Here is a 27444-nt window from a genome sequence, read left to right on the forward strand (position 1 = left end):
TCTTTAAATCATACTGTAAACTGTGATTGGTTGCTGTTTTCCTCAATTGGCCATAAGAGGGAGCCAAAATGACTGTTAGCTTTCTGTTCGTTAGATGCTGGGCTGATCTGACCTGAGTGTTTTTGGAAGCTGGCTGTTAGAAAGTGCCGTGAGCTATTGTAAGTTTTGCAACTGCTAGCAAACTTTGAGTACTGAACTGATTATATGATACTGGACTGTTATTTGGATTATTCCTTAACTGAAAGATGTTGATGACTGACTGTCTTATCCGTGTATGACTTGGACTGTTTGATGGACTCAGATACCTCTATTTCCACGAAAGTAAAGCCTATTTAAACTGCAGTTTCTCTGTATGCTGGTTTGTGTGTACTCCAACACAACTCTCACAATGCTTCGCTGAACATGCTCACTCTCCCAACGGGGAGCTTACCTAACAAGGGATCTTCTGAGGGAAGCTAATCTTTCCTTCAGAGTGATTTGGATAATTGAAGCATCCAGACGACCATCTATGACAAGGATTTACAATGCCCCAAAGAAAACGTGGATATCCCAAGTGGCTCACGCTCTTCAACCACTCCATTTCTCGATAACCGATGCCCAACAAGCCGCCCTAAATCGGAATCAATGGCGTGCTGTAATCCGTGACGTCCTGCCCCTGGCCTTCACAATGCAACGGTCACTGCCTTATGGACGTTGACATTTACGAAGATTAAGTCCAAGTCAGCCAAAAGGATAGACATGGAAGAGGGGAGATAGGCTGGTATAGGGAGCCGAAGTGTCCCTGCAGTCCTAATGTGGCTTTAGGGAACTTCACAAGATTGCTGAAATGTGTGGTTGGTAAGCAAGGATTACCTATATTTTAAAAAAATTGTTACTGTTTTGAGGAAATGGATCGATTTAAACTTTTTGTAAAATAAATCGCAAACATAAATATCCTTTTCAAAAATTATATAACAAAACACTTTCAGGAATGTAAGGTTTTCGCTGGATCATAAGAAAAGGAAGCAAGTGAGAACAGATTCATAAACTTAGTAGTAAACTTAGTAGTACAGGTAACCCTCATTTAGCGACCACAATTGGGGCCAGCAACTTGGTTGTTAAAGCGGTCGCCAAGCGAAATGGCAACTGTGCGATCAGCTTATTTTAGCTTTCCACATCTGCAAAGGTCATAAATAAAAGGGTTGGTTGAAAAGTTATGTTTTCATCACTGTCATAAGTGCAAACAGTCACTGTATGAAGCAGTTACTAAGCAAGGACTACCTGTATTCTAAAGTCTGAGCTAGACTACCTTGCCTGATGCAAAACATTAAAAACCAGTTGGGACATAGTCCCCTTAAGTCAGTGTTTCTCAACCTTGGCAACTTGGAAGATGTCCGGACTTCAACTCCCAGAATTCCCCAGCCAGCATTCGCGAATGCTGGCTGGGGAATTCTGGGAGTTGAAGTCCGGACATCTTCAAGTTGCCAAGGTTGAGAAACACTGCCTTAAGTTATTCATTACTCCTTTAGAATTCCGAACTTCCAATACCATAGGAAAAAGAACTCTTACTTATCACTGTGACCTTTCTACATTTGGCTGAGAAATTGGAGCATAGAACCAAGAGGAAATCCTGGGTACAGAAAGGAATTGCACGGAAAACTAATGGGAAAAATGTTAAGCAGCTTTGCTGCCTGCAACGTCCCACATAAAATAGCTCGCAAATGGCACGGAAGGAAACCCACTTTTACTACCAAATATACTGTTGTAAATGAGATGATCAGCAGAAATCCGCAGTTTTTTGTTTTGTAGAAAAAGATACAGCCTCCCTCAAGTTAGTCCCAACTTTTGCGACTACATACCAGTATTTGTAGGAGAAGAGGGTGGAAAGGAGAGAAAGGGAAGGAGAGATAGACAGGAAAGGAAGAGGAAGAGTGGAGGAGAGGTAAGGGAAGAAGAAAGAGGTAAGGAGAGGTGAGTGGAAGGGAGAGAAAGAGAAGGAGAGAAGGGAGGATGGGAGAGAAAGAGAAGGAGAGAGGGTAGGAAGGGGAAGAGAGAGGGTAGGGGAGAGGTAAGGGAAGAAAGAAAGGGAAGGAGAGGAGGAAGGAAGTAGAGAAGGGAGAGAGAAAAGAAAGAGAAAATAAGGTGGTGTCATAGCAGGCGCTAGGGATGGTAAACAAAACAATCCAAACTGTACCTTATAATCTTTTAAATGGAATAACAATAGTGTAAGATTGGCAAAGAAAAAGAATAGGCATGTGAATGTATACCTAGAATTGTATGTAAGAGAATAAATGATAGTAAGAATATATATCACAAGATAGGTAAACAATATTTGGTTATAAATAGCTAAGTATAAATAAAGATAGAATTGTACATAAAAATGGATAACGAATAAGGAGTGAATGTAAGATAGAAAAGTATAGAAGGGAAAACACTAACTGCAAAGAAACCGATACGGAACTGCTGTATGATATATGATGGAACTTCTTGTTCCTATGTTGTCTTAAGTCATGTGTTTGTTTCTGTTGATGTGTTTATGAGTTTAAAATAAAAATTTATTTAAAAAAAATACATACCAGTATTTGTAGTTTCCTTGGTAAATGACAGAAGTGATTTGCCATTGCTTTGATAAGCCAAGGAACCATTTGAGGTTGTTAGGATGGTGCCCTTTTTTTCCTACCAACCTTCTCTTGCACTATCATGCAAAGTCAGGAATAAATTTGAAGCTGAAAGCAGTAACAAAAGTCTAAGTTTTCCTGCGGAGTAGCCAAACTAAAGATTTCTGAGCACCTCAACCTTATCCAGTCCAAACATCCTGCAGTATTTTTCCCCAGCTGGAAAGGAAGTAAGGATCACCTTGCAATTTATGGCTGTTCTGCCCAAGAAAAAAGAAGAGTTGAATTCTTCTCACACTTGCTGCAAAAAGTAAAAAATGTGGAAGTTGCCTTATCAGAAATGCAGATTCTTTACCAGCTAACAATAGATTTTAATGCATAGAATGGCAATGGAAAAGAGCAGATCAATAAATAATAAGTCCTATATCTTAGCAGCTGGTCTTCTTGTCACGCATGTGCAAAATAGAAACTTCAGGAGCTAAAGGTGTCCCCTGCTAGTGTGTTAGTTTTAAGCACATTTGTGCAACTTAATTGCTCAAATGAAAAACACCTCACACATGCTCTCAAAAAATCAGATAGCACTTTCAGTTAATACTGAATGCTAAATATGTCAGAGGCAATACATAATTGCAACAGCAGGAGGCAAAAGGTCCTGGCTTTGTGATGCAAACTCTGCTCTTTTTCTTTGTGCATTGTGACATGCCCAAAAAGGAGAGTCGGCAGAAGAAATATTACTTTTATGAATACTAAATACAGTGGTACCTTGGTATTCATCTTTAATTGGCTCCAGGAAGCATGATGAGTACCAAAAACATAAGGAATAATCAGCAGGTTTTAGCTTGTGCATTGAATAACAAACAAATGATGAGTACAGGGACAAAATTTTCATGTCAAAATGCATTGAGTACCAAATTTGATGAGTTTCAAAGTGGTTGAGTACCAAGGTACCAGTCTATTTTGATAAGATTACAACAGCTGTGTTGAATTTATAAACATTTTGTATACCACTCATAAAATTCCCTTTTTACAACCTTGTAATCCCTCAATTCGGGGTAGAGGGGGGCGACTGGAATAATGGGGATTAAACTTGATCAACAGGAATTCCAGCTATGTAAGCTAAGCGGGAAAGAAAATCCAAAAGGCAGTAGCAACTATTTCACTATTCATGACAAGATACATGGAGCACTGAACACAAACGTTTTGACCTGAAGGAGACTTCACTTACTAGAAATTGGTATTAACCAATAGCGCCTTTATTTCAAATTTGTTTCCCAAGATGCCAAATTCATTACCTAAAGGCCTGACCTTTCACAAACTGCAAGAGAATTGCATCTTATATTCAAATCTTCATGATCATGGGAGGCAGAAACCATATGGCAATATTTTCTCCCCCATATCCTTCAACCCCAGAAAATTCAGTAGAAATATTCTTCCATTCCCAAACTTTACAGAGACTGCTCTTACACAAAGCCAGCAGCCAATTTTTTCAACTCTGAAATATGGAGATGGAACAACAGTCCTCCTAGATATAATAATATTATTCCCACTTAATTTCAAAGGATTCAATCTACATGAAGGATGCAGGAAATTAATCATACATAAAATAGCATTCAACAAAACGAAATATCTAAATGATATAAAGTTTATAAACAACAACACATTTTGCACAGGATGAAGTACTAGTCCAACAGAATCCTAAACCAAGAACTGTTATGTACAGGAAATAGAATATTTGTAAGCACACACATTGTACTGGGCCCTTTTCTTCACATATAATTAACTCTTCAATGTTTCTGGTTTGGCTGATGGGGAGGATGTGAAAGCATGCAGCACCCATTGGGAAGGTTACATGAAAGGTGTTGTGCAGGTCAGAGAGGGACTGTAGAGGTTGTGCAAGATGGGGGAGGTTTACTCAAGCAACTTACAACTTCCCCTGCCATTGCCAAGCTTCCCACCAGCAAAGACTCACAAGAAGCTGGGCAAGGAGCTTTTGAAACAGCAGCATAGCAGTGATGGGGTAGCTACAACTTTCCCAAATTTCATTCCCATGGGATCGGTCCTGGCATTCTGTAAGTCAGCGCACTAGAAGTACCTTGTTCACCCTATTTTGCCCAACTGAATGTTATAAACAGATATAAGTGTTTTTTAGGGGGGAGGTATGTTTGAAGAGCCGAGGTGCCGCAGTGGTTAGGGTGCAGTACTGCAGGCCACTTCAGCTGACTGTTATCTGCAGTTCAGCGGTTCTAATCTCACCGGCTCAAGGTTGACTCAGCCTTCCATCCTTCCGAGGTGGGTATAAAATGAGGACCCAGACTGTGGGGGCGATATGCTGACTCTGTAAACTGCTTAGAGAGGGCTGAAAGCCCTATGAAGCGGTATATAAGTCTAACTGCTATTGCTATTGCTAATTTATAAAGATACATTTTAAAATGTTGTTTATACTCTACTTTGCAGCACTGGTTCAAAATTATTAACAGCAAGATTCTTTTTGCTAAAGGCAAACAGTCTTTATCTTTTAGAGCAGGGGTCACAGGAGATAGATTGGAATCAACCAGGCCTCTGATTTGCAACAGATCAACAAGAATGAATTCACAGCAGCAACAGTAAAATGATTCTTCTTCATTTTAAAACAGCTAATATGAATGAAACCTGTTTTGGTATAGAGAAGATTAAAAACAGGTTTCTGTGCTTAGCTTTTATTACTTCTGTTCAACTCTAAAGCACAAAAACAACCTCCAAGGTTTAGAATTCTTTATTTTTAATCCTATGCACTTTGGAATAGAGAATGAGTACAATTTGAGTTTTCTTGTCTAAATCAAAGCATAACACACAAGCTTGAAGTCTGCTTTCCCCTGTCCTGGAGACTTGCAGGCTAAGGAAATTGAACAAAGCAATGTAAAATGAAAACATCATTGTAAATATAAAATCAATTTTTTAAAAGCAAAATTCAATGTGTACATTACATAGTGAATAACCAATTTCAAAATGACATTCAAAGAACAATGTATTTCAGAGGAAGCTATCAGTTAAATATTTTAAATGGGCACTACAAAGTGGGCTGGGTATAATACAGATAACTAGAATAAATCCCAATCTTTGCTAAACAGTGCCCACCTCCACTGCATATGCAAAATCCAACAATACTTTACAGCGGTGGTCAAATTTTAACACTAGCATAACATGGGAATACAGGAATGTCCATCATACTGGAAGTTCATTTGGGAAGCAGAAGTCAGATTATGTTATACATACCAATTAGTTCTTCCAAACACCGGACCACCAAGGGTGGGGCTGGATGCTATCTCCACCTTCCCAGAGAAAGCACATATCTGGTAAGCCAATGCCCATTCTCCTATGTTGGTGGAGATAGCATTCATGAGTGGGATGTACCAGAGCTTGTCTAACTATGACGGGTGGAATGCTGTCCGGGATGGTATCCGCTGACCTGCTGTAAAACTCTCCTCCCTACGCTGATGCATAGCTGATGCCTAATAAATGATGACGGTGACATTCACGTAGCCGCTCCGCAAACCGCATGTAGAGTGCTCCAAGCCGCTGAAGTGGCTGCCCTATGTGTGGAATGAGCCGTAATGCGCTCTAGGAGAGGATGTGCTTGCAAGGAATAAGCCTTTGCGATGCAGGCTCTGATCCACCGCCCCAACAATGAAGACGACGCCTCACGTCCCATAGTGTCCAGTTGAAATGAAATGAACATTGCTTCCATGTGACAAAAAGGTGCTGTTCTGCATAGGTACATTTGAAGGGCACTTTGAACATCCAGTGCCGTCTACGTTCTAGATGGTGGACCAGATCCAGGCAGAAATTTGATAAAAACAATTCTTGAGAGTGGTGGAAGATCATCTTTGGAATTAACGTTGGGTTCACTCTTAGGACCACACGATCCGAATAGAAGGTACATAGATCTTGCCACATAGAAATAGCTGCCAGTTCTGAAATCTGACGTGTGGATGTAATTGCTACCAAGAATATTACTTTCTGTGACAAGTATAGAAGCGATGTGTCCCTCAGCGGTTCAAAGGGGGCCTCCGTGAGTGCTTGAAGAATAAGAGGCAAGTCCCAAGATGGATATCGATGGACTGTCAGTGGATACAAATTCATGGCTCCCTTCAAGAATTGTTTGATCAGTAGATCATGTGCTTGGACATGGCGCACAACACTGATGAGAGGGCCACCATCTGTCTTCTAAGAGTGTTGGGGGACAGGCCCGCAGTTAGTCCGTTTTGAAGGAATTCGAGAATGTGGCAAGTCAGAGCTTGTGATGGGGCTGTGCCCTTGGGCCTGCACCAAGCACAAAAGGCTTTCCACATGGCATCGTAGGTGTGATTTGTAGAGGGTTTCCTGGCCGCTTGAATTGTGCTGATGACCACCGGAGAGAGGCCCTCTGCAGTCATTGAGCACCGCTCAGCTGCCAAGAGGTCAATTTGATCCACTGTGGATCTGGATGAGCTACGGCTCCCTGAGTGAGTGAAGCTTTGGATGGAGGAATCCGCCACAGAGGAGCGACAGACAGATAGAAGGTCCGCAAACCATGGATGGCACAGCCAGTGTGGTGCTAGGAGAATTAACTCCGCTTGCTTCTCCAACATTTTTCTGATGACCCGGTGGATCAAAGGCAGTGACGGGAATGCATACAGGAGATCCTGCAGCCACTGACATCGGAGGGCATCCATCCCTTCTGCACCCAGAGATGTGTACCTTGCGAAGAACCTAGGAACTTTTCTGTTGTTGCTGGTAGCAAAAAGGTCGACCATTGGCATTCCGAATCTCCTGGTCAGCGCACCAAAGTGTGATGCATGGATCTCCCACTCCGCTTGATCCATGTGAGATCGACTCAACCAATCAGCCATGATGTTGGCGGTGCCCGCAATGTGTTCTGCTCGAATGGAGAGAAGATGTAATTACGCCCAGCTTCCCAGTCGCTGGGTCTCCGCCATTAGCAGTCTGGATCGGGTCCCGCCTTGTCTGTTGACATGGGCTTTCGCCATGATATTGTCCATGAGGATCAACATGTGTTTTCTGTCGACTGCCGCTTGAAAGTGAAGGAGTCCTAGAAAAATCGCAGTTCCAGAAAGTTGATGGTCTGCTGTCAGTATATGTGGTGTCCTCCCACTGACTGATGAAGGACTGTAACTAGGAAGGACTATAAATGGTGGAAGTCACTTAGACCTATGGAAGGGTCTATTACCAGATCCTCGGAAACGCCTCTTGGCATAGGGTTGTTGTCTGCCCCTGTCCCTGAAGAAATGCCTGTCCTGGGACTGGTCAAACCCTTGGGAGTAAGATCGCCGAAACTGAGAAGAAGCACGTTCCCCTAGCCTGTAACTGAATTTTGTTTTGTTTTTCTCTAGATTTCTTAAATATGACCGTTTTCATTTGCAGAATTTTGGAGGAGATTCCATAATGTTTAGAGTTACAGACCTGATCAACTTCCACTGTACTGTTGAAAGTCACTTCATTTTAGATTTCTAGGGAAACACCAAACAAGATTACCTATTCAGTAAGCATTTCAGAAATATTTCCTTAACAGAATGACTCAGAGTGGGCAAAAAGGCAGTGGGCACTGGAACAACTTTCAACTTCCTGCTGGCTTCTCCATTGGGTTTCCTTGTGGTAATATGGCAGGAAGCATCAGAAACCTACCTACCTTCCTTCCTTCCTCACCTTCCTCCCTAGAATTCCTGCTAGCTTCATCATTTACCCTTCTTGTGATAAACTTGCAAGGAGAAAGTGGGGAAGCCAGCAGGAAATTGCGAATCCAGGCCGGCATTTAGGTAAGTGACTGCTGCCCAATGGGAGAAGGAACAAGGGATGTGTGCTTGAATGTAATGCATATATTAGGAAGGTGAGTGCATATTCACAAAAATTCCACATGGGTTGGTGTTGTGGCTCGGCAGGAGCCTTTGGAGCTGCTATCAGACTCTGACACCAAGGGACCCTATGAGTCAGGCCTGGAGGAGGCGGAGGGCTCTGGACAGGGTTCTGACTCAGAGCAGGGCTCAGAGAGACTAGTTGGTCCCCAGTTAATGACTGAGCCTTGGATCAGTGAGGGAAGCTGACACAGAAACCTCCTGTGAGTTGTTTCGGGATGCACGCAGAAAAAGGGCTGACCGACGTAAGGAGCAATTGAGGACTCACAGGGGATGATAACGAGCAGCTGTGGCTCGTTAAGATCTCCTCCTGCGGATAAAAGACTGATGGTGCCACGCCCTAGTTGCAGAAGTCAAGGTTCCATTCCGTTTCTGTTCTAGTCAAGCTCTCTGTTTGTATGCAACCATCAAGAAAAAGCACTTGGATAAGTGACTTGATTTATATAATCCTGTTTTGTAGTAGTTTATGAGTGAGGACTTTTGCCTGAGCATTTATCTGTGTTTATTTTGGGCTCGCAGCCAGCAAGAGCAGGGACTGATAAAAACATTCCTTTGCACGTTTTGTTTGGCTTTAGTTTTTGAACGGACAAGGTGGGGGTCAGAACAGGTTGGGTAGAGCATAAGGGATGGCGTGGGTCAAGTAGGGTGCATAGGGGTTTATATTGGGCAAGGCACACAGAGAGGTAATGTGGTTTAGAAAGGGTGCGTGCAGTGCACAAGAAGTGTTGCATAAGTTGGGGTAGCATGACGTGGGGGAGTGCGTGGGCCAGTAAAGGTTCCTCCTTGCTCCTCCCTCCCTTTCTTCCTATTCTTTCCTTCCTGCCTCTCTCCCCCTTCTCTTCCCAGCAGGCAAGTAAGTGGCTGCTATTGGGTGGGGGAGAAAGTGAAGGATTGCGAGAAAATTGTCATAGAATGTTGAAAATGAAGAGCATGTGACCGTAGCAGCAGTCTAGAAGCAGCCAGTAGTACTGAAGTAGCCATAACTTTCCCAAATTTCATTCCCTCAGAAGTCATGGGTCCTGAATTTTGGACATATTCTTAAAAGTCAACCCATTAGAGGTAACTCGGTTCAAAAATGTTGTCCAATAATACACATTACAACCAGTTAAAGATCGTGACAAGGAAAGTTTTAGTATTTCCTACTCTATTTGTCAGGGCTGCAGTAGTATTGCCAAACTATAGGATCTGCATAAAACTGATCCAGGGGGGAGGAAAAATAAAGTTTCTCAAACCTCGTAAGGACTTCAATAGAATCAGTTCTGATTCTAAGGTTTAAGAAATCCACATCTTTCGTATTTCCTGCTCTTGATTCAACCATCACCTATTTATGATCTCTGCTTGCCCAAAAATGCACACATTTAACATCTTGAGGCGTCTTCATATTTTTAATTCTTTCAAGATGGGTTCCGAGACCTCAACAACCTTCATCACAAAAATATTGGACAAAAATTTGGAAATGGGTGCAAGAAATTACAGGAGAACAGATAAAATACAAACCCGAAATCGTTCTACTGGGAATAATCAAAGGGAAATATACAAAGAAAATTAAGTACATATTAACACATCTGCTAACTACAGCTAGAATAGCATTTGCCCAATGCTGGAAACAAAATAATACCCCCTCGGATGAATTAGTGATTAAAAAAACTTTGGATTGTGCAGAGATGGACAAATTAACACTGAAATTAAAAGATAAAGAAGAGTCGGAATATTATGAAATTTGGAACAATTGGTACAAATGGCTGCAAAACAAGAATAAAATTAATTAAGCCAAAAAACAATATATATAAATATATAGAGAACTGTGTAAATATAGAAGTGAAATATTATATACATGTACAGGTATGATGACATAACAATGTTGATATAATGATTGTAAGGTGTTGTAGAAGGGAAAAAATAATTTAAAAAATCTGCTAATTAAAAAAAAAAACAATCTTCATCAGATTGTTGCAGTTTCTTGCTCGTCCAAATCTGACTGATCATCTCTAAACCCAACTACATCTGGATCAACAAAGCTTTTCCTGCATAATACAAAGGTGGCATTGTGATTATTTTATGTCTATGGCCTTAAAACTAAACCCATGTTCTTTAATGGTGTATCCTATCTTCTGTCACTATTTTTGGTTTTGTTTTATCTGGATTTTCTCCCAGTTTTCATCTATTTTACAGACACACAGATGTGCACACAAACCAAAATGGCAGAATATGGCAAAGAAAAAAAAAGCTAGGAGAGAAAAATGTGTAAGGTTGTAAGCATAGCTAGTGCCAAAACTAATGCAGAATAAAGTCAGGCAGGGGCGGAGTAAAAAAATATATTTGAGGCACTGAAAATTAATATGCTCTCTTGTATTTTTAAATAACCATCAAAATACAATTGTCAGTCTTATACAGATTAACAGTTGGAAGAGACCTTGTAGGTCATCTAGTCCAATCCCCTGCCCAACAGACCCTACACCATTTTTGATGGCAGTCCATTCTCTTCTTGAAAGCTTCCAGTGATGAAGCTCCCACAACTTCTAAAGGCAAGCTGTTCCAGTGATTTATTGTTTTCGCTGTCAGAAAATTTCTCCTTATTTCTAGGATGAATCTCTCCTTTTTCAGTTTCCATCCATTATTTCTTGTCTGGCCTTCAGGTGCTTTGTAAAATAGCTTGACCCCCCCTCCTCTCTGTGGCAGCCCCTCAAATATTGGAACACTGCTATCTTGTCTCCCCTGGTCCTTCTCTGCAGTACATTAGCCATGCCCAGTTCCTGCAACAGTTCATGGTATGTTTTAGACTCCAATCCCCTAATCATCTTGATTGCTCTTCTCTGCCCTTTTTCTAGAGTCTCAACATCTTTTTATAGTGTGGTGACCAAAACTAGATGCGGTACTATAGATGTGGTCTTACTAAGGCTTTGTAGAGTGGTATTAGTATCTCCCTTGAACTTGACTGTATCCCTCTGTTAATGCAATTTAGGATTGCATCAGGTTTTTTGTCTGCCGCCACACACAGCTAGCTCATATTTAACTGGTTGCCCACTAAGACGCCAAGATCCCTCTCACAGTTATTGCTATTAAATCTGGTTTCACCCAGTCTATATGTGTACTTTTGGTTTTTCTTGCCTAAATGTAAGACTTAACTTTTCTCTACATTGAATTGAATTATGGATTATCTAGGTTCAATTACTTCCAATAGTAAAGCACAAGGGTTTAGAAAGGGAATACAGGAGTATTCCTATGGAAATTTTTATGGGAAAACAGCAATGGGCCAGTGTGGCTGCCAGTCAAGGGTCCATTCTTGAGCCAAAGGAACATCACTTGGCAAATAAAAGTCAACTTTCAAAGTACAGAACCTGTAACATGTTTATTTATATATTTATTTATTTATTTATTAGACTTATATACCGCTTCATAGGGCTTTCAGCCCTATGTTAAGGATAATCAATAGCAAGATTTGGGCTCACATATTCTCCTTCCTACAGCAACCATATCATAAATAGAGATCTTTTTCTGCTTTTATTAGCACCAAAGCGTGTAGTTTCACAGAATCCAACGAACTATAAAACCCTAACTAGAGTTGTTTGGAACAAACCACTGTTCAAACTGTCTAGTTCAACTAATGATATTTAAATTTTGATTTATAATATTGATGGGCTCAAACTTAGATTAATTTGAAATTAATCGAGACAGAAGCAAAAGTTCTTCACAGCTCCACTAAAAGGGAACACAAGCAGAGTGTGTTATGCCTAGGTTTCTTGGAGATGATTATAATCTATCAATTACCTAAAATAAAATATCGGTTCATCACTAAATATGCTGTACATTCTTATGTCAACACTGTTTCATCACCATCTAACACATACCACAGAACATTACCACATTTCACATTTAAAACAAACCACTTGTTCAAAAAGCTATTTCCATTCACATCTCTAGTTATATATAAATAATTAAATAATTGTTTTTATTTGCTGTATTAATTTTATTTAACAGTATTCTGAGCAGGCAGTTTCTCATAATATACTTTACCAGCTTAAATTTATACAAAATCATTGACTGGAACAAAGTGGACTTTTACACTAGATTGTCCTGAAAAAAATATGACAGGATGTGTTTCATAAACAAACCTACATTCTTTAACAAAGATATAGGGTCCTCCTGGCTGCCTTCAATATCTGTAAGTATATGTGTAAATCATATTCTGCTAAAAAAAAAAAAAGGAAGATAAGAAATCACTGTTTCTTTCACAACTCCACATCTTTCAAAAAATATCCAACTTAAGAATTTTGAGTCAAAGCAGCACGATAAATAAGGCGTCTACCCAGCCTTGAAATTGTGTTTGTTCTAGAGCAATCTAATGTTTCATAACATTAGATTTTCTTAATTATAATTTTGAAAGAGAATTTTTTATAAAATGTGTCATTGGTACACGATGCCAGATAAATTGACAAAAATATGTAAGAGAATTTCCAGTATTCGTTGGAAATTTAATCATATGGAGGGAACATTTTATCATCTTTGGTGAACATGTAATAAAGCTAGAAAATACTAGGATCAAGTATGTATTTTGACGTAGAAGATTCTACAAGTGAATGTATAATTGAAACCAGAGGTCTTTCTTTTGAGATTTTAATGGACAAACAAATGGGGGCTTCTTATGAGGCTTTGTTTTTATATATGTTAATGCCAATGGAACTTTTGCAGGTTCAAGAGTGCAAGGAATTACAAATACCTTTACAATGAAAACATGGATGGTGAAGGTGGTAGGATTGGTGGAGATGGAAAGATTGAAAGTGTTGATGAAAGAAAAAACTTTGAGAGATTTTATTTTTACTTGGAAACCATTTTCGGATTTTGAAAGAAATTGAAAGAAATGAAATGCTGATTTTGGGATTTGAAGATTAGAATGAATGTGATTATGGAAATAATCTATACAAATGTTGATCTTAGAGAAAGGGTTTGATATATTTTTACTTATATTGGTACCAAAGAAAGACATTTCTTTTCTATTTTTCTCTTTTCTTCCTCTCTCTTGCACTCTCTTTTTCTTTCCCGAGTTTCTTCTTAAAATAGTTTTTTTCTGGTTCTCTTTTAAGCTTTTTTTAATCAGTAAAGGAAGGGATGTATTTATAGATGGATGGATAGATTTATTCATCAAAAATTATTTTAGTATTTCTTTGAAATAGTGGAAAGTAAAAGGTGGCAGACGTACCAAACTACGAAACAACAGTTTCTAGGAATTTGCACCAAACACAAATTCCTTGTGTGTCCAATCATACTTGGCCAATAAAGAATTCTATTTTAGTCTATTCCATTTATTAACTGATACTCTGAATTTTGCTTCATATTTGAGATAAAATATTGTTTCAAGTGTTCCAACATCTCTGAAGGAATAGACTCAGAGCATCAATAAAATAATCTGTATAGGCTTATGACAATTGTGACCAGAATTTCCCTAGTTAAGAGGGTTGTTAAGTGAGTCATGCCTGCTTTTATGACCTTTTTTGTCACAGTTTTAAAGCAGCTGTCAAGTGATTCACACAATTGTTAAGTATATCTCACTTTCCACATTGCTTGTTGTAAGGCAGCTGGGAAGGTCGCAAATGGTATTCACATGACCCCTGCAATTGTCATAAATATAAGCAGCCGAATTTTGACCATACAGCTGTAGTGATGCTGGAAGAGTTTTATGCGAGAGGACAGATCATGTTTCTTTTTTCAGTTGTAACTGCAGTTGCTAAACAAATAATTGTAAGTTGAGGCTTACTGGCGGCCTACAATTTGGCAGTTTGAATCTCACTAAGGCTCAAGGCTGACTCAGCCTTCCATCCTTCCAAGATCAGTAAAATGAGGACCCAGATTGTTGGGGGCAATATGCTGACTCTGTAAACCGCTTAGAGAGGGCTGCAAAGCACTATGAAGCAGTATACAAGTCTAAGTGCTATTGCTCTCTTGACTATTTCCAGTCCTTGATTTAACTGCAGCTGCTATACTGCCCTTTCTCCTCTAAAACAAGTTCACTCACTGGCCATATAGAGATAATCCAATTATGTTGTAGTCAAAACAATGTTTGTTAGAAGTTGTCCACTACAATGTCTAGGTTTGAATTGGGAGGGGGCAGGGGGGACTGTAAATTGCAGCTTGAGATGTTTCCCTGCTATATGAAGGGAAATGCAGTGATGCAGAAGACACTTTACTTAAAGTGACTTTTGATCCTACAAATGAAGAAATGAAAAACAACTTTTTGTGTCTTGGGCATTATGATATTCATCAATATGAAGTAGGTCTTGATTTATTTTTCTAAAGCACAAATTCATCAATCTGTTTAGTATTTGGTGAGTCCTCACAACACTTTAACTGCACTGTGAGCTCTTGATTTCTTTGGTTTACTTAACTTTAAATTAGACCATACACAATCATTTTCAGTCACTGACCTCTGGCTTCCTAAATTCTTATTCACATTGTATTGAAACATTGGCACTACAGCTAAGTGTTACTTAAATCAGGGCACTGAGCTTAAGCAGGTGTTTCAGTTAGATAGATGCAAGGATCAAAACCAGTAATTTTTAAGACTGATATTTTTTCTTCTATTGAAATTAGATTTCAAATATTTGGTTAAAATATATTTTGAATTTTTTTTCTTTAAAAAATTGGAAAACATAACATTGTGAATAAAAACCATTTGTAATTTGAGGGTTTTCTTAATTTTAAAGACTAAGAATAAGTAGGCACATGTGTAAGCCTGTTCAAGCACATTACAAAAATATATCTACCTATATATAAGTGAAATACCACTCATGCATCATCACAAAATCTCCAGAACCGTAAAGCATACAAACTTCACATTTGCCACTTATTTTCCTCTTGGCTTCGAGGTGCTTACTAAGAAAGGATTTTTTGAAATGGCCATCAGAGTATTAGTATTTCCTATATTATTATTAACATGCTCTGATGCTAAGGAGTTCTACTTCCCCTCCCCACCTGAAAAGAAATCTGTTCCAGCTCTGATGCTAAGGAGTTCTACTCCCCCTCCCCCCTCAAAAGAAATCTGTTCCAAATGCAAAACACAAGGGAAAGGAAAACACATGTAAAGGAAGCTGCACACAAGTATCGTCACTCATCCCCAAGTCAGAAGACAGGTTGTAAAAAGGTATACATCTAATAACCCCTATGTTAATCAGTCACAAGAGATCAATGTCTTGGACTAATAAGTATTTGTCTGGTTTTAAATATGAACCTCAGATTGATTACTCCAGGGACAAGGTTGTTGACCTCGGACCCCGGTTACCCTGGGCCTGGTGCCGTGCCCTAAAGTTGTGGATGAGTGTCCTGGGATGTGCTGCAGTGGCAGTAAATTCCACCTCCCTCCCCTTCAGCCCTATTCTGAATGCTTACACAGCCTTCTCACCCACCTGTATCCAATGGCAAAGCACTTTCTTTCTGCTGTCTGGAAATACAACGGATGCTTCCAAATGACATCTTTTGGAGCCAGAGAGGTAAAGGAGGGAAATTTTATGCCAACATTCAAAGTGCAGGGGCAGGTCTACCACAGGATAGGGAGTATCATCGCGGGGCCTCAGCAGCGGCCTCCATTTCTCCAGATATACTTTGTTGGTGATGATGACAATGAGTGGGACATCAGTTGTGGAATCTACCCAGGCATTAATCCACAACTGGTTAAGCAACTTAGAAGTTGTTGCATGAACACAAGTATATTCTGGAACTTAAGGTTGCTGTTGATTCTGTTCCTAAGGGCCACAAGGACTTCCAAATGGTGATTAACGCCAATAGGAAGCCTTCTGGAGAGCACCAAGGTCGTTTCAGTGCCCCCATGACTACAGGAGTGGCTGTTCTCATTGTCAGCCAGGATTTTGAGAAGAGAGATATCATTCTCCACAGCAGAGACAATAGGTTGTTACAAATCAGTGAGACACACCATGTCTATGACGCTCTCCAGCACCCTCTGATGTTCTGCAGTGAAGAAGATGGTATTGCATCAATATACCTCAGTGCGAACCAAACACCAAAGTTCCTCTCAAGAAGAAGTCTGTTGCTGCCTTTGACATCTACAGGATAATGGAGCTCGATGGCAAAGAATGCTACCTACTGCTGTTCCAGTTCCATAGCAAAGTATGGGTATCCAACCGACTAGTATACCATGTATGCGTACTTATTTGAACTGTGTTGATCTCCTATCTAATTAAATCAAACTGCACACAACAGTTTTGACAACAATTCAAATCAACTCATATAAAAAAAATCAGAATAATTGTGTTATAATATTAGAATGGAACTATCTACTAAAACATTATACTGTTCTGACTCTTCTGGAATTGAGATTTAAATTATTTTGAAGTGCTCAGAAGCAAAGTATTCAAGCAGAAACAAACAGATGATTTTGGAGGGTTATAAAATATGCAATATGAAACTATCTCTCTCATCTTTGTGTACACATATAAGCACAAACACCCTATCATAAATGTCTTTAAATGAACAGATCGGTAACATAATTGTAATGCATATACATGCAACTGGTATAAAATAAAGAGCGCACAACTCACAAAAAGGCAAAAGTTTGCAGATGGACCTAAGTCAGATACCCAATGGAGCTGGAAGGACAGAGCAATCCAGCCAATGGTAGCTGCAATTAAGAATTACAATTGAGTGAGCCACAACCGGATATGCAAATTAAATACAAAAGAATTCAAAGTGTACTGTTGAAGGTTTGCATATGACTCACAGAACACAATAAAAGAAGTCTTGAAAACAACTGTTTGCCTCATGCAAGCTACAGAATTACAGATTCTATCTATCTGAATCTCTAAAAATACAAACACAACATTTTTGAATCTCTACCAGAACATGATCATATTTGGATACAATTAAAAAAAATTACAATGAGAAGACCACATGCAATAAAACATTACCAAGAACATTGCATTCATTTTTTCCTAGTTTTAAATATTTTTAGTAGGCAGGCTTAGATATCATCCCATATCAGGCTAATGAGCAATATGGGAATTGAGAAAAAAACAAAAGAAGTTGAATGCATGGGAATAGATCACTGAAGAATAAGCTTCTGAGCTTCTTATTGAGAAACTTAGAATAAATTTCTGAATAAGCAAGAAGTGATAAGGCCAAACATGAACAGGTAATGAATGTGAGCTAAACAAAAACGTGAATTCACCAGTACACATGCACACATATACCATATATACCTGTGCATGCATGTGTATTTACACACAGAGAGATGACTTGTTATACAGGTAGTCCTTGACTTACAACTACAATTGAGCCCAAAATTTCTGTTAAGTGAGGCATTTAAATGATTTTTGCCCCACCCCATTTTACAACCTTTCTTGCCTCAGTTGTTAAGTGAATCCCTCACTGCATTTGATAAAGTCAATAACCCCATTGTTAAGGTGAATCTAGCTTCCCCCACTGACTTTGTTTGTCAGGTCACAAAAGGTGATCACATGATCTTGGGAGAAAGCAACGGTCATAAATATGAACCAGTTACCAAACATCTTAATTTTGATCATGAGGATGCTGCAAAGGTCGTAACTGTGAAAAATTATCTTACGTCACTTTTCTCAGTGCTGTTGTAACTTTGAACAGTCACTAAATGAACTTTTTCATTAAGTTGAGGACTATCTGTATAGCGACATACTGCAAATTGTAATTGCAAAACAATTACATGCAGGAAGACTAAGCAGATTGAGAGGAAGAAGACTGAAAAACTATGGTTGAGTAGGAAAAAAGGAAATGTATGGGGGGGGTTGTCTGTGTTTGTATGCGTGCGAGAGAGAGAGAGGGGGGGGAGAGAAGAGGAGGAGGAGGGAGGAGGGAGAGAGAGAGAGAGAGAGAGAGAGATGAGAAGGACTGTAAAAAAAAAAGATACATAAATGGTGTTGGCAAATTTATTTTCATTCACTAATTTTTACTTTTTTGTATGCCACAAAACATTGTTTACCCTAAATGGGAAGTGAGTGATTAGTATGCTTGTATTTTTGTTGCAAGTTCCCTTTAAAAATAAACTCACTAAATTACAGCAGTATCACCTGATAATGACTGAGGGTGCTAAAGAGCTCATCTCAAAAGATTCAGCTGTATAGCACATCATTTCAAGCCTCCTAATATCACAGTTCTCAGAAGCAAATCACGGAGAGCAGAAACTTTTCAGGATGACTGATCAGGCACATTTATTTACATATACTTTTAAAGTCTGTCAGTTGTTCCCACAAACCACTATGACTGATTTAATCCTAATGGATGGGGCGCTACAGCCAAGATACCACATGCAGTCCACAGGCCTGGGCGCAATCATTTCCCAAGTTTAGGTGCTGAATGGAGGATCAATCTGTTTCACAATTATAATACAGGAAAATAAGCAAGGTTGGTATTGGTAATTCCCAGAATTCTGGGATGCTTAAACACAAGAATTACCCATACTGAATGCAGACACATAACCACATCCACAGAATTAAGATCCTGACACTCCAAAAAAAACAAAAACCTTTGGAGTCAGACTGCAAAATCACTTTTAATCACCAGCCATCTTTTTCTCTTCCAGAATAGATCCTGACACCACAAGAAGTCAGAAAGACTTACAAAATGAAAGGCAGAACATAGAATAAACCTTTTGCTTTTCAATACGCTCTCAAACAAGCTGAAAGGGCCATTGCTACTCAATAAAGTTGATAGGAGTTGGTGCATAGAAAGGTGGTTAGCATGTTATTAACCAGCTTGCAAAGGGAACAAGGAATATAAGGTGGGGGGGGGGGCATTCCACATGCATAAATGTAATGCTATTCTTGGAGTCACAACTAGTTGTGAGCGCAAACTTGCCATCTATCTGACACTAAATTCAGGTCTTGCTAACAGGAAATCCTTGAGGTGGTTTGATTCTTTCTGGGCACAGCAAACCAATATATTCTGCTCTTTCTCCTTCTCGCCCTACAGACTTTACTATAGTCACCCACCCACCCACTCAAACTGAAAAGGCCCACTCCACAGACTTTCCCACGTACTACCATTATATTATCAGACAGCATCACTGCTTAAGACTCTCCATGCCTTTAAGGCAAACAGATGTGGCATGGAATGCAGTGGAGCCCTTTGATAAGGTTCTCTCGCCTCCTGACGGAAATTTCCAAATGGTCAATTATAAAAAGCATATAAAGCAGTGAACTCCAGCAAAGATCAGAACACATAGCCTGTAACCAACAACAATATAGGAAGGACTAAGCATCATGAACGTATGAGCTGATGCGTGATAGAGCCTGAAATGAACAGGCTCAATTAGGAAACAAATTTGGATTAAGTTTACTTTAAAATATATGTTTGCTTTTTAGCCGTGTTGATTTTCCTAATTAAGGCAAACTATCAACAAGCCCTTGCTTTTTCCAACTGCTCCTGCTTCTTAGAACCGTATCCTTTTGGCCACCAACAAACCCAGTTACCTTTTGGAAACTCCTTCCTGCTGCTGGGAGCCAAAGAGCAGTTTAGTGAGGATGGGGGGAAGGGTGTCAGAGCAAGCTGACTAAGCAGGGAAGAGAGCAGCAACTTTGGTTCTCCCCTCAGGGTTTAGGGCAGTGTTTCTCAACCTTGGCCACTTGAAGATGTCCGGACTTCAACTCCCAGAATTCCCCAGCCAGCGAATGCTGGCTGGGGAATTCTGGGAGTTGAAGTCCGGACATCTTCAAGTGGCCAAGGTTGAGAAACACTGGTTTAGGGTTAGTGGGGTTAGGGAAAGGGGTCCTAGTGGGGAAGGAAAGTCTTCTAGCTGCCGGCATAGCAAGCAGCTGCATAGTGGTGCAGCTGTACAATCTCCCAAGTCTGCAGATTTAAAGCCAAGCAACGAACTGCAAAGGAAAAGGAAAAAGTGTGGCTGCCACCACGATAAATGGATAGCCCATAAACCAACCAGGAATCAGAAGCAAATGCTGTTTACAAAATAATCTTCAAGTGAATCCGTGACTTCTAACTTTTTTTGCTGCTTATTCCGTGAAACCACCTCAAGTAAGAGGAGGTGAAACGAAGCCTTCCTGGCCGAAGAAATTAAGCTTCTAGGACGTCTCTTCTTTCCTGCCGACCGCATATTTTGGGTAAGGTCATCAGTAGCAGAGCCAGCCAACCTCCTTCCCTCGCTCCCTCCCTCCCTCTTCCCCCGCCCCCCCAGCTTCAGGCGCTGCAGGAGGCAGGCATGGAAGCGCCAGCCAGGCTCGCCCACTGTCCGGCAAGACCTCGCGGGGGGAAGCGGAGGCGAAAACAGCTGACAGCCCCTACAGAGGCGCTCCTCAAGGCTCGGGCGCCTCTCTAATCCGCCGCCTGCTCGCACAAGCAGAGCAGGGACGACGTGGTGGGTCAGCCAGACCCAGCAGCCTTCAACGCCTGGCTGGCTAGCTGCAGACACTACGGCTGTAACCTGGGAAACGAACCACCGATTAGGCGGCCCAGGGGGCGGATGGGGGGGAGGAGCTCTCGATCTTCAATGCAGTGGCCGACCCGAGAGGGGGGGAGAACGGAAAGAGACCCTGCAATAAATCCCGTGCGCTGAAAGCTGGCAGCTGTCGCCTTAAAGGCAGGGAAAGGAGGGGGGGCGCTAAATCTTCCAAACAAAACTTTGCTCAGCAGCCGAGAACCAAGCGCTCACTCCCCCCCCCTACGACCTCCCCCCCCAAAGCCCCAAGGACCAAGAAAAAACGAGAATCGGCCGAACCTTTCTGGCGGCTCCACTCACAGCCTCGGCGGGCAGCTCTCCGGCCGCTTCTCTTCCTGCTGAAGCAGAAAAGGAGCCGAGGTCCCTGCCCCGGGTTGGCTTTCGGGATCGAGGGAAGAGCCCGCCCTCTTCAGGGGACCTCCCGAAGCTGCTCTTTTGCCGCTGGCGCTGCTCAGAATCGCACGCGGCACACACCCCAAAATCCCCCCTCGCTTTTTGTCTGGAGCCACTGATCTGAGACCAGTGTGGATGTGCTGCTGCGGCAGCAACACCTCCCCAGGAGGAAAGCAGGGAGGGACGGAGGGAGGCGGCGCGGAAGGTGGAAGGAAGCCAGAGGGACTTACGCCATCCACTCGGCAGCACCCGAAGGGAAAGGAATTACTTCATCGCCGCAAACTTTTCCGCAAGACTTTCCTCCTCCCGCCCTGCCTCAAAATATAGAACCAAGAGAAAAGGCCTCTTCAGATTGTTGCACCTACCAGAAAACTAAGCGGTCCGGAGCTACAAGAATAGCAGCCGTGAAGCAGAGGGAGGAAGGAGAGCTGCACCCGCCACCCCGGGCAGTCCGTGTGTGCGCGTTGTGCGCGAGCTGGCGCTAGCCGGATTAGAGAAGCAAATCCAGATCGTGCCCAATGGTGATGCTGGCGATCTTAACACCTGCCCCAAGGTATCCTCGCCCCAAAAAGGGACCTCGGCGAAGCGGACTCCCCGCCGGACACATTCGGGAGCGGCAGCGAAGCTAAAGCAGGAGGCGGCGGCGGGAATATTAAGAAAGAGGTCGGAGCGGGCAGTGTCAGAATTGCAAATAAGTTGATCGCGCTAAAGATAGCTGACGAGAACAGTTCTTGCCCTCCCTCCCTCCCTCCCTCGATCCCCGCCAGCAACTCCACGACAAACCCACCTCTACATCCTCGCTCTGCAAGTGCCGAGACAGGCGGACCACATTGCAAAGGGCTGCCTCTTGCTGCCGCCGCTATTGCTAATGCCCGGGGCTGTAAGCAAAACCCGGACCGGACTCTCAGAGCAGGCTCCCATTCGGTTGCCTGATTTCTCCTCCCCTTCTCCTGCAGCTCCCGCTTCCTCTGCCCTTGTCTTTAGCGCTCCGACGGTGAATCTCTCCCCCCCCCCCCAGCCTCTCTAAAAGCCACAAGTCGACAATTTCGTAGCCATCGGTTCACTGGCCTGGAGTTCGTTCATGTGGGGGGTTAAGATCGCTTAATCCAAACAACGCCGCTCTCCCCCACCCGATTCCTTGGCCACCTTCTTCCCGACGTTATTTCTGCGGTTCAATCTCCTTCCCCATCCTGAGAGAATTCCGATAGCAATACCGTGGCAAGTTCTTTCCCTTTAAACACGCAAACGCACGCGACCCAAAGTAGAGATGCAAAACTTTGAAGTGTTGCGGGGAGGGAGCTGGGCTGGATTGCACCACATTCAGCGTTCCCCGGTACACTTAGACGTTTTCGAGTCCACCAAAGCAAAGGGAGTATGTTTTGGGAGAAAGATGAAGTTTCCAGATCCTCGCCGGGAGGGTGGTTTCAGCCACAAAGTAGGGCCACGTCTAACAGAAAGAGGTGAAAAGGGGATAGGCTTGGAGTAAACAACGGATGTAAACAAATAAATTAGCGTCGGATGTAAACAAAAAGCCTGATCAACGTGAGCTTTGGGGTCATCCACTTCGGCCTTTAGGAAGAAATCAAATTTTGTTTACAGTTGAATATGAACGCGAGTTCAACAATTCAGAATAATACTATTTTTTAGAGTGGCAGGAAAATAAGAACACGGCGCGACCCAAACCCTCCCCTACGTACCGGAATCAGGCAGGAGCCAACCGCTTGGGCAGCTTTTGGCTGGACTCTCCTCAGCTGTCATATTTCCATAGCGGCTACGTGGGCGGACCCTTGATCCCTTTAGATTCCAGTAACCGCGTGACCCCCAAAGACTTGAGCCATTTTCTCTTCCTTCCACCCTCTCCTTCCTCTCGCGCAAAAGGCTACAGGGCAAGCTGCAAATAGCATGGCTCCTCCCTCAAGGCTGGGACGTGATGAGCGCAGTATGGGTGGGCTCGGAAGAACCAGACACCCTTTCCCACATAACTTTGAGCACGGGAGGGGGGAGCGGAAGCCTTCGCAGCGCCTCGGCTCCGGGCAGTGTGGATTGAGTGCGTGATTCGCCCGAGGATCTGTGTGGGATGAGGAGGGAGAGGCAGAAGTGGGCAATTTATTCTCCGCAATGTGCCGCGCCGTGTGACAAGCGCCTCAGAGATCACCGCTGATCTCAGGCGTGCAGAAATGAGGAGCCAGTCCACCCAAATTTAGTTTCAATCCCCGTTGATGGCAGGAGCGAAAAGTGAATTTAATTCGGAGTGATATCAATGAGCCAGTGTCGTTCAGTTTAAGCGCTGGAAACTCTTCAGAGATTCCAATTTCTGCTGTTGGATAAATAAATAAAACATTTGTTCAATGCATTAATAAAACGAACCTAAGTGCTACAAAAAAATACTCCTTTAATACAGGACTTTCTGGTTGCCATGATGTGCACAAGCTATATTAACAAGGGTGCTATTCAGATGGTCCTCACTCACAGCCCTTCCATGATTTTCCAGATTCCGCTTGATGTCACACTCAAGTAGAGTTTTAAGTATATTATGTAATACTTACTAAATATTTCACTTGTTAAACTGTCTTACTTAATAGCAAATTTTAGATTATGTTTCAACTTGCTATTTGAGCCTTTTGCTCGTAAATAAATTGACTGATATTACTGCCATCAGTTTGTCTGGTTTTTTTAAAATGAAAATACCAAGTTTCTTTCCCTGGGAGCAAATTCCAAGGCTGAAGGCAGTTACCAAAAGACCCCATACACCTTCACAAGTAAACACTCAACATTCTTCAAATAGTGATGAGCAATAAAAAGGGCTTTGGTTGAGAACCCAAAGTTCTCAGCATTCACATACAGGAGTGGAGATAGATCTCCTAGTTATTTCCAAGAATGACTGGCCAGAGACTTTTAAGGGGTTGTCCAAGGAAGGCACAAACCACAATTTCCTGTGGTTTGCCTTAGTATCTGATAATTGGAACCATATTGCTGCTGAACTGGAAGTTCCTTTAGCTGTTGTGAGTAACACCGAATGTTGTTTGTCTTGCATAAACTTCATCCATTCTTTTGAAGAATATCTAATGCAGCATTCATGTCCCTGCCCTGCCATTGACATGAATTAGGTCAGTTAAATTCATTTGATGACCCAGAATTTTACTTTCCCCCCACCCCATTGTTCTTACAATAAGTTAATATTATTTGCAGCACTACATTTTAAATTCCCATCTCATTTTGTAGGGTCAGAAGGTCATAGGGAAACCTCTAAGCAAACCTGGAATAGTCAATAAAGGCTGGTGCCAGAAGTTATTGACTTGACTGAAAAAGAAAATGTACCAAATTCTCTTCAGGTTATGTGAGCCTTTTCCTATTATATTCAGAGAAACAATGTCTTGGGTGCTAGACAAAGACAGAATCACATATATGCTTTTTCACAGGATAATGTAGAACAGCAGTGAGAAGCTTCGAAAATAGATATCACAAAACTACAATTCCCAATAGCTGGTCAGTAGTGAGGAATTGTGGTTCAGTAACACAAGAAAAGCCACACTCCTTCATTTATACTGCAGAACATGCATTTAACAAAGGGCAAACAGGGAAAATAATATACATTCACTCACTGGTAGTCCAGTGGTGGTGGCGGGGTTGGGACAAACTAGCAACGCATAAGCCAGGGAGGAATTAAAAATACAGACATCAAAATAAGAATGTATTAAAGGAAAACATGGATGTCACTAAAGCTAAAATAATTTGTACCAGATCACATGGAACCAATTGCTGTGTATCAACTAGATTTTATTTATGGGATTTATCTGCAGATTTATGATATGGAGAGATGATTATAATTAACTGAGAAGGGGAAATAATAGGCAGATTAACATAATTAAAGTTATTATAGACATAGATATAAATAATATATGACAGCATAAATAACCACCCAAATCATCCACTCTGTTAAGGTAGCAAAACAAGAATTTGCATTTGATATCTCTCTAGATTATACTAAAGAATTCATGTTGGACCAAAGTTAAAAAGTTGGTGTTGAAAATAAAAAAAGCTTTTTTAAAATTTTCAATATATAAAAATAAATTATTAAAAAATAACAATAATGAAAGAAGGAATGTGAAAGAGAGCATATAACTTAATTTGGGATAATATTAACTTTTGGGAATTTTCTAAGGATGTACATAAAACAGCAAAGATTTTGTTTTGGAACAAAACAACATGCAACACATAGAAATTTATCACAATAAAACTGGAAACGCTTCCTTCAGAATAGAACACAAAGCATTTTAAATTTTCCAGTTACAAGTAATAGCAACATAGAAAAAACCTTGATTCTTTTTTAATGCTCCAGAGTAGTAAGTCAAGATAAGCTAGTAATCAGGCTGCTAACAGCTAGAAAAAAGGCAGAAAAAATGGACAAAGATTATTTTAAAACATTTTTAAGAACTCCCCAATTACAAACTTGACAAGTAATTTGCCCTGATGTGGACATTCGAGTCAGCTTGAATGCAAAGGGAAATTTAAGATATATAGATGCCTAGCATATATATATATATGCTAGACAGAAAATGAATCCTAGTTAGTTCATGCCAAGAGGAGTAATTTCTGAGATGTATATTGAAAGGTCCTCCCATTTTTTTGCATAGTCAATATACATATATAGCATCAAAGTTTTTCCAAAAAGCATCTGGAATCTCAACACCAGTTTATAAAAACACGTACAGAACACACATGCATACACAATACACCTGTAGAAGTAGTGTTTGTATTTATATAAAAAATAGTATGACCAAAATATGTGTATGGTTTATGTGTACGTGTGCACACGTGTGCATGCACCATATTTCCTTTTCACTATTAATGGTAGTGCAGAGAACAGACTCACATGAAATCTTATACTCTGTGAACATCACTCAAGTGCTGTTCATGGATTGGAAGAGTCTTCCAAGTATGCCACATGGTATCTCTAGACAGCTGCATCGGTTAGTTAATGTAAAACAAAGACTCATCCAGTAAGGCTTTTCAGGTAAGTGTGATCAGATGAGCTGTATCTTGGAGACAGCACTTAATCCTATCCAAGTACAAACCTGGACAGAGGGCAAATATCTAAAAATCAGATGGATGAAGTCAGGGAGTAGTCCCTGTCCTCAGCCTAGGGGCAAAATGGGAAGGTTTAGCAAGGATAACTTTATATTTAATACACCTTGCTCTAACAAATCAGCATCTCAGCATGAATAATTTGTGTCTCCACAAATATCTGCTATAGAGAACATCTTTTCACCCTGGATGATGATGATGATGATGATGATGATAATAATAATAATAATAATAATAATAATAATAATAATAATAATAATAATAATGTCAAGAACATCTATTAATCGAAGTAAAGAACAAAAATCTACTGAAGGCCCAACAGACGAAACAAGAATACAGAAAAGATGTGATAAAATCAAGAATGGAGAGTTAGCAGAACAAAGCACTGCATGGCCAATTTCTGGAAAAAATAAAAGATAAAGTGGACAGTGAACAAACTTGGTTATGGTTAACAACAGGTACATTAAAGAAAGAAACAGAGTCACTAATCCTGGCTGCGCAAGAACAAGCTATTCGCACAAACGCCATTAAGGCCAAAATCGAAAAATCCTCTGATGATGCCAAATGCAGACTTTGCAAAGAAGCTGATGAAACTGTTGAGCACATACTCAGCTGCTGTAAAAAAATCGCGCAGACTGATTATAAATTGCGGCACAATTCAGTAGCACAAATGATCCATTGGCATTTGTGCAAAAATTATAATATTAAAACAGCAACAAACTGGTGGGAACATCAGCCTTAAAAAGTCACCGAAAATCAGATGGTCAAGATCTTGTGGGATTTCCATATACAAATGGACAAAATACTGGTGCATAATACACCAGACATCACACTGGTTGAAAAAAATAAGGTCACAATCATAGACATCGCAATACCAGGTGATAGCAGGGTCGCCGAGAAGGAACATGAAAAAATCACAAAATACCAGGACTTAAAAATCGAAATTCAACGACTATGGCACAAACCAGCAGTGGTAATTCCAGTGGTAATTGGCACACTGGGTGCTATTCCAAAAGCACTGGAATTACATTTAAAACAGTTAAAAATTGACAAAATC

The 27444-nt window shown here is 41.0% G+C and overlaps 1 protein-coding gene across 7 annotated transcripts in view; it reads right to left on the minus strand.

Annotated features, from left to right (window-relative positions):
* The window catches only part of CXXC5 (CXXC finger protein 5), a 108769-nt gene extending 85551 nt beyond the window's left edge, over window positions 1–23218 (minus strand). The window contains exon 1 of one of the 7 annotated variants that reach the window (XM_087721870.1): window positions 23000–23218. The gene's annotated coding sequence lies outside the window, so the exon portion shown is untranslated. Of the gene's footprint in view, window positions 1–20483; window positions 20534–21188; window positions 21340–21667; window positions 21901–22089; window positions 22274–22999 lie in introns of those variants that run through there. The other 6 variants (XM_087721865.1, XM_087721867.1, XM_087721868.1 and 3 more) reach the window with 6 other exon arrangements.
* Between the last annotated feature and the right edge of the window lie 4226 nt (window positions 23219–27444).

Source organism: Thamnophis sirtalis, unplaced genomic scaffold (assembly GCF_051295495.1).
Source record: "Thamnophis sirtalis isolate CommonGarterSnake01/CBP01778 unplaced genomic scaffold, rThaSir2_p1.2 scaffold_8, whole genome shotgun sequence".
In the NCBI taxonomy this organism is placed as follows: Eukaryota; Metazoa; Chordata; class Lepidosauria; order Squamata; family Natricidae; genus Thamnophis; species Thamnophis sirtalis.